The sequence below is a fragment of the Choloepus didactylus genome, chromosome 25 (genome assembly GCF_015220235.1).
Source record: "Choloepus didactylus isolate mChoDid1 chromosome 25, mChoDid1.pri, whole genome shotgun sequence".
Lineage (NCBI taxonomy): Eukaryota > Metazoa > Chordata > Mammalia > Pilosa > Megalonychidae > Choloepus > Choloepus didactylus.
The window spans coordinates 4,571,846-4,587,623 of NC_051331.1; the positions used below are offsets into that span (position 1 = coordinate 4,571,846).

General features: G+C 37.5%; 1 pseudogene; it reads right to left on the reverse strand.

Annotated features, from left to right (window-relative positions):
• LOC119520228 overlaps window positions 1-15,778 on the reverse strand; it is a 30,033-nt pseudogene that overhangs the window by 8,758 nt on the left and 5,497 nt on the right.

Consider the following 15,778-nt stretch of genomic DNA (forward strand, 5'->3'; position numbering starts at 1 on the left):
TCATTCCCCTCCTCTTCCATTGCCCATTTACTTTTCACACACATTCATTGTTCTTCAAATTTATGAAAAAATTAAAAAAACAAACAATAAAAAACATTTCAAACAAAACCAAAACAAAGGAATGAGAAAAAACAAATAACCAAAAATAACTACATTGCTTTCAACATGTTCCAGCCCTACCCCAAGAAAATAAACAGACTATAACAAAGGGATAAGAAAAACAATGGAACAAGAAAAACAAATACTCTAAAATAACATTTCTGTGAACTTGTTCCTACCATTACCCTCAAGAAATTAACAAACTGTAGTTTTTCCTGAGCATTCCCAGAACATTAAGTTTACCCTCTGTGCCAGTTTGAATATATTGTGTCCCCCAAAGTCCATTATCTTTGATGTAATCTTGTGTGGGCAGATGTTATCAGTGTTGATTAGATTGTAATTCTTTGAGTGTTTCTTTGAATGTGCCCCACCCAGCTGTGGGTAATGACTCTGATTGGATAATTTCCATGAAGGTGTTGCTCCGCCCATTCAGGGTGGGTCTAAGTTGATCAGTGGAGCCACAAAAATGAGCTGACATAACAGAAGGAATTCAGTGCAGCCGTGAGTGACATTTTGAAGAGGGACACTTTGAAGAAAGTACAGGAACTGCAGATGAGAGACAGCCATTGAAAGCAGATTATTGCTCCAGAGAAGCTGAGAGAGGACAAATATCCCAAGTGTAACTAAGAGTGACATTTTTGAGGAACTGCAGTCTAGAGAGGAATGTCCTGGGAGAAAGCCATTTTGAAACCAGAACTTTGGAGCAGACACCAGCCACGTGCCTTCCCAGCTAACAGAGGTTTTCCAGACACCATTGGCCATCCTCCAGTGAACGTACCCAATTGCTGATGTGTTACCTTGAGACACTTTATGGCCTTAAGACTAACTGTGTAACCAAATACACCCCCTTTTATAAAAGCCAATCCATCTCTGGTGATTTGCATTCCTGCAGCATTAGCAAACTAGAACAGATTTTGGTACCAGGAGTGGGGTGCTTCTGCTGCTGAGTTTGCAAATACCAAATATGTTGGAATGGCTTTTTAAATGGATAAGGGGAAGGTTCTGGAAGAATTGTGAGGAGCTTGATAGAAAAGGTCTAAACTGCTTTGAAGAGACTGTTTGTGGAAATATGGACTCTAAAGATACTTCTGGTGAGGCCTTGAACAGAAATGATGAATGTGTTTTTGCAAACTGGAAGAGAGGTGATCCTTGTTTTAAAGTGGCAGAGAATTTGGCAAAATTGAGTCCTGGTGTCAGATGGAGGGAAGAATTTGAAAGTGACAACCTGGAATACTTAGCTGAGGAATTCTCCAGACTACGAGTGGAAGATGTACCCTGGCTTCTCCTTGCAGCTTATAGTAGAATGCGAGCAGGGAGAGATAAACTTAGAACTGAACTCTTGGGTTCAAAGAAACCAGAAGCTGATGGCTTGGAAAATTATGAGCTTCCAGGGGGTGGAATTCCAGAAGCTACAGCCCAACTTGAGGATGTAACCAAGCATGTAACCCAGCCACCATTTCGGTACAAGCCAAGATTGGAGATGGAATTATCCAGAAAGGATTTGTGGAAAGTCCTATTGTCTGATGGCTTTGACACCTGTATGCTTCATGTGAAGCCAACAGAATTTTTGTGAGATCTTTATAGACAGAGCCATTGCCAGTCTGGACTGGAGGAGACAGACAAGGAAAAAATTGAAGGAAAAATTTCTTCAAAGACAGAGCCATGGAGGTTGAGGTCTGGAGTCAAGAGGCCTTGGGCTGGGAGAGTGGAGTGGCCCACACACATGGAAAGGGTGAGTGTGCCCTGGAGGTCAAAGGCAGGCCTTCTGCCTCAATGCTCAGGAAAAGTCTTGCCACCCCAACCCCCAAAGAGGGTGGAGCACATTCCTGGGGAATTGGGGAGAGCCTGGCTACCACCACACTGTTCTGAAGGGGTTGAGCATGTGCCCCGGAGATGGAAGGGAATCCAGGAGCTGCCCTGATGTTTGAGGAGCGTGGGGTTGAGAAGGTGGTCTCCCCAATGTGTGGATATGTTGGTGCACTCACCCAAGTGTTTGGAGAGGAAAGGGCTGCCACAAAGGCCCCTAGGAAGGGTTAGACTCCTGCTCTCTCAAGCCCCAAGGATGCAACATCATTCTCTAAATGACTCTCAGACTTTGAAATCTAATGGAGTTTGTTCTGTGGGTTTTAGGAACTGTTTTGGTCCTGTTAACCCTGTTTTCCTTACTCTTTCTCCTTATGGCAATGGGAATGTTTATCTATGAATGTCCCTCCTTTGTATATTGGAAGCATATAACTTGCTCTAAGTCCACAGATCCATAGCTAAAGGAAAATTATGCCTTAGGACCCACCATACCTGTAATTGATTTTGATAGGATCTTGTACTTAAATTTTGTTACTGAAATGATTTAAGTTTTTGTGATATTGTGATGGAATGAATGTATTTTGTACTTGGAAAGATAATGTCATTTTGGGGTCCAGGGGGTGAAATGTGCCAGTTTGAATGTATTGTGTCCCCAAAGGCCACTATCTTTGATGTAGTCTTGTGGGGCAGAGGTTTGGTGCTGATTAGATTTGCTTGGAATGTGCTCCACCCAGCTGTGGGTGATGACTCTGATGAGATATTCCCATGGAGGCATGGCCCCACCCATTCAGGGTGGGCCTTGATCAGTGGAGCCATATAAATGAGCTGACTCAAAGAGTAGGAACTCAGTGCAGCTGTGAGTGACGTTTTGAAGAGGAGCAAGCTTGCTAGAGAGGAACGTCCTGGGAGAAAGCCATTTTGAAACCAGAACTTTGGAGCAGATGCCAATTACAGGTATGGTGGGTCCTAAGGCATAATTCTCCTTTAGCTATGGATCTGTGGACTTAGAGCAAGTTATATGCTTCCAATATACAAAGGAGGGACATTCATAGGATAAACATTCCCATTGCCATAAGGAGAAAGAGTAAGGAAAACAGGGTTAACAGGACCAAAACAGTTCCTAACTTCCCAGCTAACAGAGGTTTTCTGGATGCTATTGGCCATCCTCCAGTGAAGGTACCCGATTACTGATGTGTTACCTTGGACACTTTATGGCCTTAAGACTGTAAATGTGTAGCCAAATAAACCCCCTTTTTATAAAAGCCAATCCATCTCTGGTGTTTTGCATTCTGCAGTATTAGCAAACTAGAAAACTCTCCATAACTTATCAGTTCTTATTAGATTATTGTTCCCCCTTCACTATTTGCTGTGTATTGGTAGGTCCCCTACATTCTACAATAAAAATCATTTATTTTACATTTTTCATATGTTCACACTAGTGGTAACATACAATATTTCTCTTTTTCTGTCTGGCTTATTTCACTCAGCATTATGTTTTCAAGTTTCACCCATGTTGTCATATATTTCATGACATCATTCTTTCTTACTGCTGTGTAGTATTCCATCATGTGTATATACATTTTGTTTATCCACTTATCTGTTGAAGGACATTTGGGTTGTTTGCATCTCTTGGCAATTGTGACTACTGCTGCTATGAACATTGGCATGTAGATAACTGTTCATGTCACTGCTTTCATATCTTCTGGGTATACACTGAGAAGTACAATTGCTGGATTGAAGGGTAACTCTACATCTAGTTTTCTGAGAACTGCCAGACTGCCTTCCAGAGTGGCTGTGCCATTATACAGTCCCACAAACAATGAATAAGAGTTCCAGTTTCTCCATATCCTCTCTAGCATTTTTATTTTTCTGTTTGTTTAATGACAACCATCTAATTGGTGTGAGATGATATCTCATTGTGGTCTTAATTTGCATCTCCCTAATAGCTAGTGAAGCTGATAATTTTTTCATGTGTTTTTTGTCCATTTGGATTTCCTCTTCAGAGAATGGTCTTTTCATATCTTTTGCCCATTTTATAATTGGGTTGTCTGTACTATTGTCCTTGAGTTGTAGGATTTCTTTATATATGCAAGATATCAGTCTTTTGTCAGATACATGGTTTCCAAATATTTTTTCCCAGTGAGTTGCTGCCTCTTCACCTTTTTGACAAATTCCCTTGAGGTGCAGAAGCTTTTAAGTTGGAGGAGTTCCCATTTATCTATTTTTTCTTTTGTCACTTGTGCTTTGGGTATAAGGTCTAGGAAGTGACTCCTAATACAAGATCTTGAAGATGTTTTCCTACATTATCTTCTAAGAGTTTTATTGTGCTTTCTCTTACATACAGGTCTTTAATCCATTTGGAGTTAATTTTTTGTAGGGTGTGAGGTAGGGGTCCTCTTTCATTATTTTGGACATGGATATCCAGCTCTCCCAGCCCCATTTGTTGAATAGACTGTTATGTCCCAGTTCACAGGTTTTGTGGAACTTATCAAAGATCAGTCAGCCATAGATCTGGGGGTCTATCTCCAAATTCTCAACTTTATTCCATTGCTCAATATGTCTATCTTTGTGCCAGTACCATGCTGTTTTGACTACTCTGGCTTTATAATAAGCTTCCAAGTCAGGGAGTGTAAGTCCTTCCACTTCGTTTTTCCTTTTTAGAATGTTTTTAGCAATATGAGGCATCTTCCCCTTCCAAATAAATTTGATAGCTAGCTTTTCCAAGCCTGCAAAGTAGGTTGTTGGAATTTTGATAGGAATTGCATTGAATCTGTAGATGAGTTTGTGTAGAATTGACATCTTACTGTCATTTAGACTCCCTATCCATGAACAAGGAAGACTTTTCCATCTTTTTAGGTCACATTCTATTTCTTTTAGTAAAGTTATGTGGTTTTCTATGTATAGATCTTGCACATACTTGGTTAAATTTATTCCTAGTACTTGAATTTTTTAGTTGCTATTGAGAATGGCATCTTTTCTTTGAGCGTCTCTTTAGTTAGGTCATTTCTAGTGTATAGGAACATTACTGACTTATGTGCATTAATCTTGTATCCCGCTATTTTGCTGAATTTGTTTAATAGCTCAAGTAGCTTTGTCATCAATTTCCCAGGGCTTTCCAGATATAAGATCATATCATCAGCAAATAATGACAGTGTTACTCCTTTCTTTCCAATTTGGATCCCTTTTATTTCTCTGTATTGCTGGATTGCCCTGGCTAGCACTTCTAGCACAATGTTGAATAGCAGTGGTGACAGCAGGCATCCTTGTCTCATTCCTGATCTTGGAGGGAAGGCTTTCAGTCTCTTGCCATTGAGTACTATGCTGGCTGTGGGTTTTTCATATATGCCCTTTATCATATTGAGGAAGTTTCCTTCAATTCTTACCTTTTGAAGTGTTTTATCAAAAAAGAATGCTGGATTTTTTTGAATGATTTTTCAGCAGCTATTGAGATGATCATTTGATTTTTCCCTTTTGATTTGTTAATATGTTGTATTACATCGATTTTCTTATGTTGAACCATCCTTGAATACTTGGAATGAACCCCACTTGGTCATAGTGTATGATTTTTTAAATGTGTCTTTGGATTCGGTTTGCAAGTATTTTGTTGAGAATTTTTACATCTAGATTTATTAAGGAGATTGGCCAGTAGTTTTCCTTTCTCATAGGATCTTTACCTGGTTTTGGTATTAGAGTGATGTTAGCTTCATAAAATGAGTTAGGTAGTGTTCCATTTTCTTCAATGTTTTGAAAGAGTTTAAGTAAGATTGGTTTCAGTTCTTTTTTGAATGTTTGGTTGAATTCCCCTGTGAAGACATCTGGCACTGAGCATTTATTTGCAGGAAGATTTTGATGACTTATTGGATCTCTTTGCTTGTGATTTGTTGACTGAGATCTTGTATTTCAACTCCGGTCAGTCTATGTTGTTCACGTTTTTCCAGGAAACTGTCCCTTTCCTCTACATTTTCTAGTTTGTTGGCAAACAGTTGTTCATAGTATCCTTTTATAATTTTTTAACTTTCTTCAGGATCCACAGTAATGTCACCGCTCATGTTTCTTGTTTTGTTTATTTGGGTCTTCTCTCTTTTTGATTTTGTCAGTCTAGTGAGAGCCATGTCAATCTTGTTGATCTTCTCAAAGAACCAACTTTTGTTGTTATCTATTCATCCATTAATTTTTTGGTGTTGTTCTCTGTCATTTATTTCTGCTTTAATCCTTGTTATTTCTGTTGTTCTGCATGGTTTTGGATTAGTTTGCTGTTCACCTTTTACCTCTTTCAGTTTTTCCATTAGTTCTTTGATTTTAACAATTTCTTCCTTTTTTTTCAATTCAGTTTTATTGAGATATATTCATATACTATACAATCATCCATGGTGTACAATCGAGCATTCATAGTACCATCATATAGTTGTGCATTCATCACCCCAATCTATTATGTATATAATTTACTGAGATTGTTCAGATACCATACAACTATCCAAAGATCCAAAGTGTACAATCAATTGCCCTCAGCACCACAATACAGCTGTGCATCCATCAACACGATTATTTTTTTTCAATTATTAGAACACTTTCACTACTCCAGAAAAGAAATATAGACAAAAGAAAAAGGAAACTCAGATCCTCCCATACCCCTAACCATGGCCCCCCCTCCATTATTCATTCATAGTTTTGGTATAGTACATTTGTTACTGTTGATGAAAGAATGTTAAGATACTACTAACTGTAGTATATAGTTTGCAACAGGTGTATATTTTTTCCCTATATGCCTCTCTATTATTAACCTCTAGTTATAGTGACATACATTTGTTCTAGTTCATGAGAGAGATTTCTAATATTTGTATAGTTAATCATGGATATTATCCACCACAAGATTCACTGTTTTATACATTGCCATCTTCTAACCTCCAACTTTCCTTCTGGTGACATGTGAGACTCTGAGCTTACCCTTTCCACCACATTCACACACCTTTGATTTTAGCTCTTTCTTCCTTTTTAATGGATGCATTTAGAGCTATAAATTTCCCCCTCAATATCATCTTTGCTGCATGCCATGTTTTGATATGTTGTGTTCTCATTTTCATTTGTCTCCATATAATTAGCAATTCCTCTTGCTATTTCTACTTTAACCCACTGACTGTTTAGGAGCGTGTTGTTTAACCTCCAGATATTTGTGCAGTTTCTGAGTCTCTGATGCTTATGCCCTTCTAATAATATTCCATTGTGAGCAGAGAATGTGCTTTGAATAATTTCAATCTTTTTAAATTTATTGAGGCTTGCTGTATGGCCCAGCATATGATCAATTCTGGAGAAAGTTCTGTGAGCACTAGAGAATAATGTGAGTCCTGTTGATTTGGGATGTAATGACCTATATATGTTTGTTAATTCAAATTCATTTATCATATTGTTTAGGTTTACAATTTCCTTATTGGTCCTCTGTCTGGTTGATCCATCTATAGGGAGAATGATGTATTGAAGTCTCCCACAATTGTGGAAACATCTATTGCTTCCTTCAGATTTGCCAATATTTGTTTCATGTATTTTAGGTCACCTTGATTGGGTGCATAGACATTTGTGATGGTCATTTCTTTTTATTGAATTGTCACTTTTACTAGTATATAGTGACCTTCCTTGTGTCTTATAAAATTCTTGTGTTTAAAGACTATTTAATCTTAGAATAATATTGCTACTACTGCTTTCTTTTGGCTGTGCTTTCATGGAACATTTTTCCCATCCTTTCACTTTCAATTTCTTTGTGTTCCTGTGTCTAAGATGAGTCTCTTGTAAGCAACGTACTGATGGTTCATATTTTTTAATCCATTATGCCAATCTTTATCTATTAATTGGGGAGTATCATCCATTCACATTCAATTTTGTTACTGTGAAGGCATTTCTTAAGTCAGCTATCCTATCCTTTGGTTTATGTTTTTCAGATATATTTTTTCCCTCTCTCTATTTCCTTTAAAGTACCCTTACTAAATATACTTAGTTCTGAACCCTTCTCCATACCTCTCTCCTTTCTTTGTTTCTTTGCCAGTAGGGCTCTCTTTAGTATCTCATGTAGGTTAGGTCCCTTGTTAGCAAATTGTCTCAACATTTGTTTGTCTGTGAAGATTTTAAGCCCTCCCTCAAATTTGAAGGAGCATTTTGCTGGATAATGAATTCTTGGTTGGCAATTTTTCTCTTTCAGAATTTTAAATATGTTATACCACTGCCTTCTCACCTCCATTGTAGCTGCTGTATGGTCACTATTTAGAATTATGTTGTTTCCCTTGTACATGGTGAATTGCTTCTCTCCTGCTCTTTTCAGAACTTGCTCCTTCTCTTCAACATTTGACAATCTGATCAGAATATGTCTTTGAGTTTGTTTATTTCTACTTATTATGTTTGGAGTTCTTTGGGCATCTACGATTTTCATATTTATGTTGTTTAGAAGGGTTGGGAATTTTTCCCCAACAATTTCTTTGCATACTCTGCCTAGACCTTTACCCTTCTCTTCCCCTACTGGAACACCAATGTTTCTCACATTTGCATGCTTTATGTTGTCCATAAATTCCCTGAGATCTATTTTGATTTTTTCAATTATTTTTCTCCATTCTTTCCTTTTTACTTTTACTTTCCATTGTGCATTCTTCCAGTCTGCTTATTCTTTCCTCAGCTTCTTCTAGTCTAGTAGTGTGTTTATCCACAATTTCATTAGTTTGATCAACAGTTTCTTTTAGTTACATAAGGTTGTCTATTTTTGAAGTTTATCATAATTTTGGTTTGAGGAAGCCACAAATTTAGCAACTAAACTTGATATTCACATGAAAATCCTTGGCAAATTCTGCAGAACTCAGCAAGGTAACCTGGAATCTCAACTGCTGAGAGTTACTCTAAAGAAACCCCAAGTGTTCCAACAACATAGCACATTATTCAGGATCTTAAAGATATATTATCAGAACAGCACCTCAAAGCTCTTAAATGCATATCTCTGGTACCCTCTGTCATGGAGCAGCTCAATTTCAATATGTCAAAGGAACACCATGCTGACATATACGAAGTGACTTATGCAATCCTGACACATTCTCAGCCAAGCTTCCTTGTTGGAGAATCAAGTGGACACACAGAACGAAAGATATACAGCTTCCATCCACCATCTATGAAGGCCTTCATCTGCCTGACATCAAGTTTTTCCTAATGTTTATGCTTTGTTGAAGGTCTTATGCATTCTTCCTGTAGTGAAGTTTGAGAGTGAATGCTATGAAAATGGACAAAAGCATCTCAAAGCATACCTGTGGAACACTTTGACAGACCAAAGGTCAAGTAATTTGGCTTTGCTTAACATAAATTTTGATATAATGCATGATCTGGACTTAATGGTGGACACATATATCAAACTCTATACAACTAAGAGCTTCCTACAGGTAATACAGAAAGCATTGGAAATGTGTGAGACTTTTAAAATAGGTTTTCTCTTACTTTTGGAGGAAAACCTATAAGGTGTGTGTAGGCTGCTTAATCACTGAGTATTTTTGCCTATAGATGTCCATTGAATACATTAATCATTAGTAATCTACCTATTTATAGGGCCCCTGTTTGAACTCAGGCTTTGAAGACCCATATGTTCTTCCAGAAAATAACATTGAAAGTGCCACATTTCACATCTGCATGATATCTGTTAGTGGCACATTGGAATTATTTCAGTTAACTCATTTTAGATTTGACATTAATCTTCACTGTGGCTCCAATTGTCAGATTATCAGCTCAGTTATCAGTATTTTGAAGAAATAAACATTGAGGAGTGTGGAAGGAAGGAATGCATTTTGTAAAATGTTTCAATGAGGCTCAGTATTGACATTTAACTGGAAGAACAAATTTGTATTGGACAGTTAAGGGAATTACCAGAGAGTGAGGAACTGAGCTCACCAAGCAAGGATGTCAGTGTAAATTTTGTCTTTATCAAATGAACCTAAAGGAAAAAGTTAAAGTTCAAATACCTTTTTCCCCATCTGGTTTTTGCTGTTTACATTCCTTTATTGAGCCCACACCTTCATAACCTTTTTAGCAGGTATGTGTTGAACATTTCTGTTTCATGGTCAAGACAGAATCAGAGGACATGGATACTGACAGCCAATTTGTCTGATTTCTTCTATCTATTTCCATGATTATATCTACTGTATCACCTTGATTCATAAGCAGAACCTGGAAAGCCTACAAAAATAAGTGCTTTGTGGCTAATCTAGGAATAATACACAAAATATTGCTGTTATGTTTGGTGAATAAAATCAATTTTGTACAGTTTATTTCAATCTAAAGAAAATGTGAATTTTGTTTAAAAAATATTTGGGGAGAGGAGTGTCAAGATGAGATTAGGAGAGATGGAGAAAACTTCTCCATGAAGAACACCAGATAAAGGACAGAAAGTGATCAAGAAAAGCAGTTTCAGGATTCCACTGGCTGGGCAGGGACTTCTACACTCATAGTGACTGTGTGCTTGGAGAAACTGAGGGGCTGTGTTCAGGTGAGTGTTTGGCCTGGAATGCCAATGGGGAAAGGGGAGCTGGAGCCACAAATGCTGCAAGAGAAAGGGCAGCTGAAGCCACACATGAGCACAGTGGGGAGTACCCTTTCTTGCCCTGGACACCCTCCTCTGTACCTGGCACGGCTGGTAAACTTTCACAGACACATGGCCAAGAGCCCCCATGTCAGGGAATGGCCATTGTAGCAGGTGGATGAGAATGGAAGGGGGTAGGTATCCATGCACCATGCAGACATCTTTGCAGTTGGCTGGGAGGCAATCCTTCACAGCACAACAGCCAAGAGATCCCTTAAGGGAATTTTGGATTCAGTGGGTTTGTGACAGCATCCACCCTTCCTCCACAGAAGCTCACAGTGTGCACAGTCTAGAAGCAGTGGTGTCACAAGGAAGTTCCAGGAACCCACCCCCAATCCCAGGGAACCATGGGTACCCAAAAGAGAGGGATTGTGGGGCATTTGAACTGGCAGGGTAGACACACGTTTGCAGCCCCAGGAAAGTCTGGAACCACTATGTCTGGGAGCAGTCTTCCTGTCAAGCTGCATGCCACACCACAGGGCTGGTGGTCCCAAATGCACATGGAAAATTGGTGCACTGATTGGACTTCCATAGGGTTTGGACCCACTTTTAGTTCATAGATGAAGTTGGGGAGAACTAGACTGATGGTCAGAGGTGGCTCAGGAGTGCCATCTACTAATAGATCAGGGAAAGTACACTGCAACAAACTGTAGCTCTGTCAAATTGTAAATAAATGTTCAAGCAATTCTGCATATTATAAAAGAACCCTATCAAGATAAGCAACTGCCAAGAGGCCAAAAACAACCAAAAATTGTAATGCATATGAAGAAACCAGAAGATATGCATAACTCAAAGGCATAAGTTAAAAAACCAGAGCAATTAATCAAAGAAGTAATCACAAACACTAATATCATCACTCAGGACATAAAGGATATGAAGAAGACCCTAGAAGAGCATAAATAAGAATTTGCAAGAGTAAATTAAAAAATAGCAGATCTTATGGAAATAAAAGAATCTGTTGATCAAATTAAAAAGATTCTTGAGACACTTAAGACCAGATTTGAAGAAGTAGTGAAAAGTATTAGTTAACTCCAAGATAACGTGATGGAAAGTGAAAGCACAAAAGAAAAATGGTGAAAAAATAAAAAAATTTAAAGTAGATCTCAGGGAAATGATGGATAACATGAAGCACACAAACAGATGAATCATTGGTGTCCCAGAATTTGACCAGGTACGTCATCAGGAACAGCCCATAGAGGAGGGCCAGAACTTTGGTATCTTCTGAGAGGCCAAGAAGGATAAATTCTGAAATATGTTTTTGGTTTTTTGGTTACATGCTTGAAAAAAATGAGTGTCTAGGTCCACCAAATTCCAGTTTAGCAATTTTAAAAAGAAATTTGCTTTTCATAATAGCTATAACATGGTAACAAACAAATTGCAATTACTGAAATGAGTATCTAAAATATGAACAATACAACTGGTGGAACACTCCCAGCAATGTAAAACACACACACACACTGAATAGCCTGATTTACATATGGTGATCCAAAGAAGTCTGCTCCAAAATAATACATACTATCTGAATCTATTTTTATTAAGCTTGTATGTTCATAATATTCTGTGCCAAGCAGTGAAAACTCTGGAAGTATTAAACTAAGAAAAAAGCAATATATTTATATAAACTAAAGCAGCTGAAGTTCAAAGTCATCATCCAATTTGTTACAAGAAATGTTAACTGATATTTTTCAGAAAGAGAGAAAACCATCCCAGATGGACAACCTGGATGTAGCAAGGAATGGAGAAAACTGAAAGAGTAAATATGTTGGTTCTGGAAGTCAAGAAAATATAACTTGCTAAAGTTCACACAACCCTTAAGTTGTAGATCTTGCTATGGACATAGGTGGTTTGGCTCTAGAGGTCATCAGTCTAACCATGACTAGTTGCCTTTCCTCTCAGAAGTGTTGAGGACAGGGAAGCCTTCTGTGGGTTAGTTTTAGTAAAAAGAACAAAATTTTTCTCAAGTACTCAGAACTGTGATGGTTCCATAGCAATCATGAAATTTACTTTTACATTAGTTATCTAAATGAATATTTAAAAACAATCACTTTTAAATTATATCCATGACCATGTGCAGTCATATCCAGATAGTTCTTTGGATAATTGTTCATATGAGTGATTTGTCAACTAATGCTTGGAACCAGATAGAATATAAGTTGAAGATAGATATAGGAATCTCTAGGGTAATATCTAAAAATATGTGGTAAGAATTTATGACTGAAAATCTACTAGATGATAAAAACTGAAAAATATACTTTATCAATCAAATAGAAGAAAAATTGGACAAGGAAAGATGGGATAAATTGGAACAAAAAAGCACAATAGTAGACAGAAATTCACCATGTACTATGAATGATATGAAATTTCAATAAAATAAAGGATCCAATTATAACACAGAATTTGTCAAGTGGAATGAAAAATATACAATACCTAAATAAAAGCAATTGATAAGTAACATTTAAAATAAACAGAAAAACATACTTCAAAAATAAAATTTTAAACAAGATGGGAAAATACATAATGTAACACAAGCTGAAATCCCTCATTCTGGTTATATGGCTGACTACTAGTAAAACAATACATGCCAGAGGCTAGAACTATGGCTGAATATAAAGAAGGATTCTTCATCATGATAAAGAAGTTGATTTAATAGGAAGATATAACAATTCCAAATCGTATGCACATATGACTTACAGTCAAAACATACTGCAGTAAATGACATAACATGAAGGAAAATTTTTAAATTCCAAAATCATAGCTGGAGATTGTTCTAGTTTGCTAATGCTGTGAGAATGCAAAACATCAGAAATGGATTGGCTTTTATAAAAGGGGGTTTATTTGGTTACACAGTTGCAGTCTTAAGGCCATAAAGTGTCCAAGGTGACACAACAATAATTGGGTACCTTCACTGGACTATGGCCAATGGCACCCGAAAAACCTGTTAGCTGGGAAGGCACATGGCTGGCATCTGCTCCAAGTTCTGGTTTCAAAATGGCTTTCTTCCAGGATGTTCCTCTCTAGGCTGCAACTCCTCTTCAAAATGTCACTCTTGGTTGCTCTTGGGGCATCCTCTCTTAGTTTCTCTGGAGCAGGAGTCTGCTTTCAACAGCCAATTTCAAACTATCTCTCATCTGCAGTTACACTCTCAGATTCTGTGCACTCTTCAAAGTGTCCCTCTTGGCTGTAGGAAGCTCACTCCTTCTGCCTGAGCTTATATACTGCTCCAGTAATCAAGGCCCATGCTGAATGGGTGGGGCACACCACCATGGAAATTATCTCAGCAGTGTTATTACCTACAGTTGGGTGAGTCACATCTCCATCTAATCAGCACTAAAATGTCTGCTCCACAAGATTGCATCAAAGAATATGGCTTTTGCTGGGGGACATAACACATTCAAACTGGCACAGAGATATAAATACAATCTAATTATTATATGCAACACTTGAATAGCACAACAGACTAAGTCTTCCTAATTAGGAAATGCAAATTGTTACTCCCAGGGTACAGAATTCTTTTCAGCATATATCAAAATAGTCCATATACTGGGCCCAAAGTAACCATACTCCGGCTGGTAAAGACATAATGACTGTTTTTTTCTGAGCACAGTTGAATAAAACTGGAGGTCAGTGACAGAATTGTAAGTAGCATTTCTAAGAACCATGGAAGAGATTCTGATTGCCTAGAGCCATCTGGAGCCATTTTCCTATTTGAAATTACACTGGCACTTTCTACTTTTTATGCCAAGGGCTATATACCCAGAGGTTTTCTCCAGTGCCACTGCTTTGCTACATTTCAAACTGAAACTGAACAAAGATGTCCTTGTCATACACAGAATGATTTCTGCCATGGTGTTAAACATCGCAAGTGCCCACTCATTCTTGCCTGCACCTGAAAGCATGATTGAACCCTTACTAGAATTCCTGCCTTGCCTCTCCAGGGTAAGAAAAGACAGTATTAACTTACATGTTTGATATTGTTCTTTTCTTTTCCTACTCTTCACCTCCTTCATGAATCACCCCCACTTCTCTCCTACTCTGGTATTTTTAATAAAATTGGAATAGAAAATACCAATAAGATGGCACACACAATGAGATCAATGTATTATTTATTATTCATTGAATTGAAAACCTCAGTCCCAGCAGTTTTAAGCAGAATTGATAATTGTTAATGAAAGTGCACAGTTATTGGATAACAGCTTCTAGTGGAACTGATGCCAGCAAAACAGGGAGGGACAGAAAGGCTCTTCTGGCTGGCCAAAATTTGCCTATATAGAACACTAATTTAAATTCTTTAAATAAATTTAATTATGACGGTTTCTCTTTGTCTTAAAAGTTGGATATTTTATTACATTATTGCTATTTAACTAATTACAACCAATACCTACCTATTACCTTCTCCTTGCTAAATTCTGTACTATATATTCAGGTGATGCAAAGTGAGTAAGTAAATCCTTGACATAAAAATAACATACATACAGGATCCCTTACACTTGAGGTTTAATTCTAGGGTTTTTTCATAGCTTGTTATGGAGGAGCACATAAGCACTTGTTCATGATCCCTAGAGACAGCCTCCAGACAATCATGTGCAAAATTAACCCCTAAATATTTTGTAACATTGAATTACATTCAAGTATGTTGAATTTTATATGGACATGTGAATGAAAAATATAAATGAAAAATTATACTACTTTTTCTTCAGACTGAAAATTCATTCTTCATGCGTATGCATTAAAGTCGATGAAATTTGCTTTTATATTTTATGGTATCAGAGCCCCTGTGCAATACTCTAGTTACCACAGGAAAGCTTTGCTGTGCTTTGGTCCTCCTGCCTCCTGCCAATCTGAAAGTGAAGAAATGGTCTAACTTTTACAACCTCTATACAAATCATTTCAGAACATCTTATAATGTCCTAATCTTCTTAATAGAAAATCCCATTAGCAAATGTGAACCCTGTGACTTCCTCCTACATCTTTGTTCAAAAGCAATGGTACTATGGGTTTAGGATGGAAGAAAAGTAAGTGGTGAAGAGATCATATAACTAATGCTTCTTGTCAGTGATTTACAATTCTTATTGATTTATTTTTTTTCAACATAGCCACAATTTGAGAACAGGCTTTATGTGAAATATTTTCTAAACATTAAGTTCATGAGGTGCTATTATTACAAATTCTATTTATAAGGAAGTGATGTTTCAAAGATGTTCAAAGACTTCTGAGCGATACAAAACAAGTAAATGGCAGAATCAAGACATAAAATTAGTATTTTGATGAAGGTGTGAAGTTTTA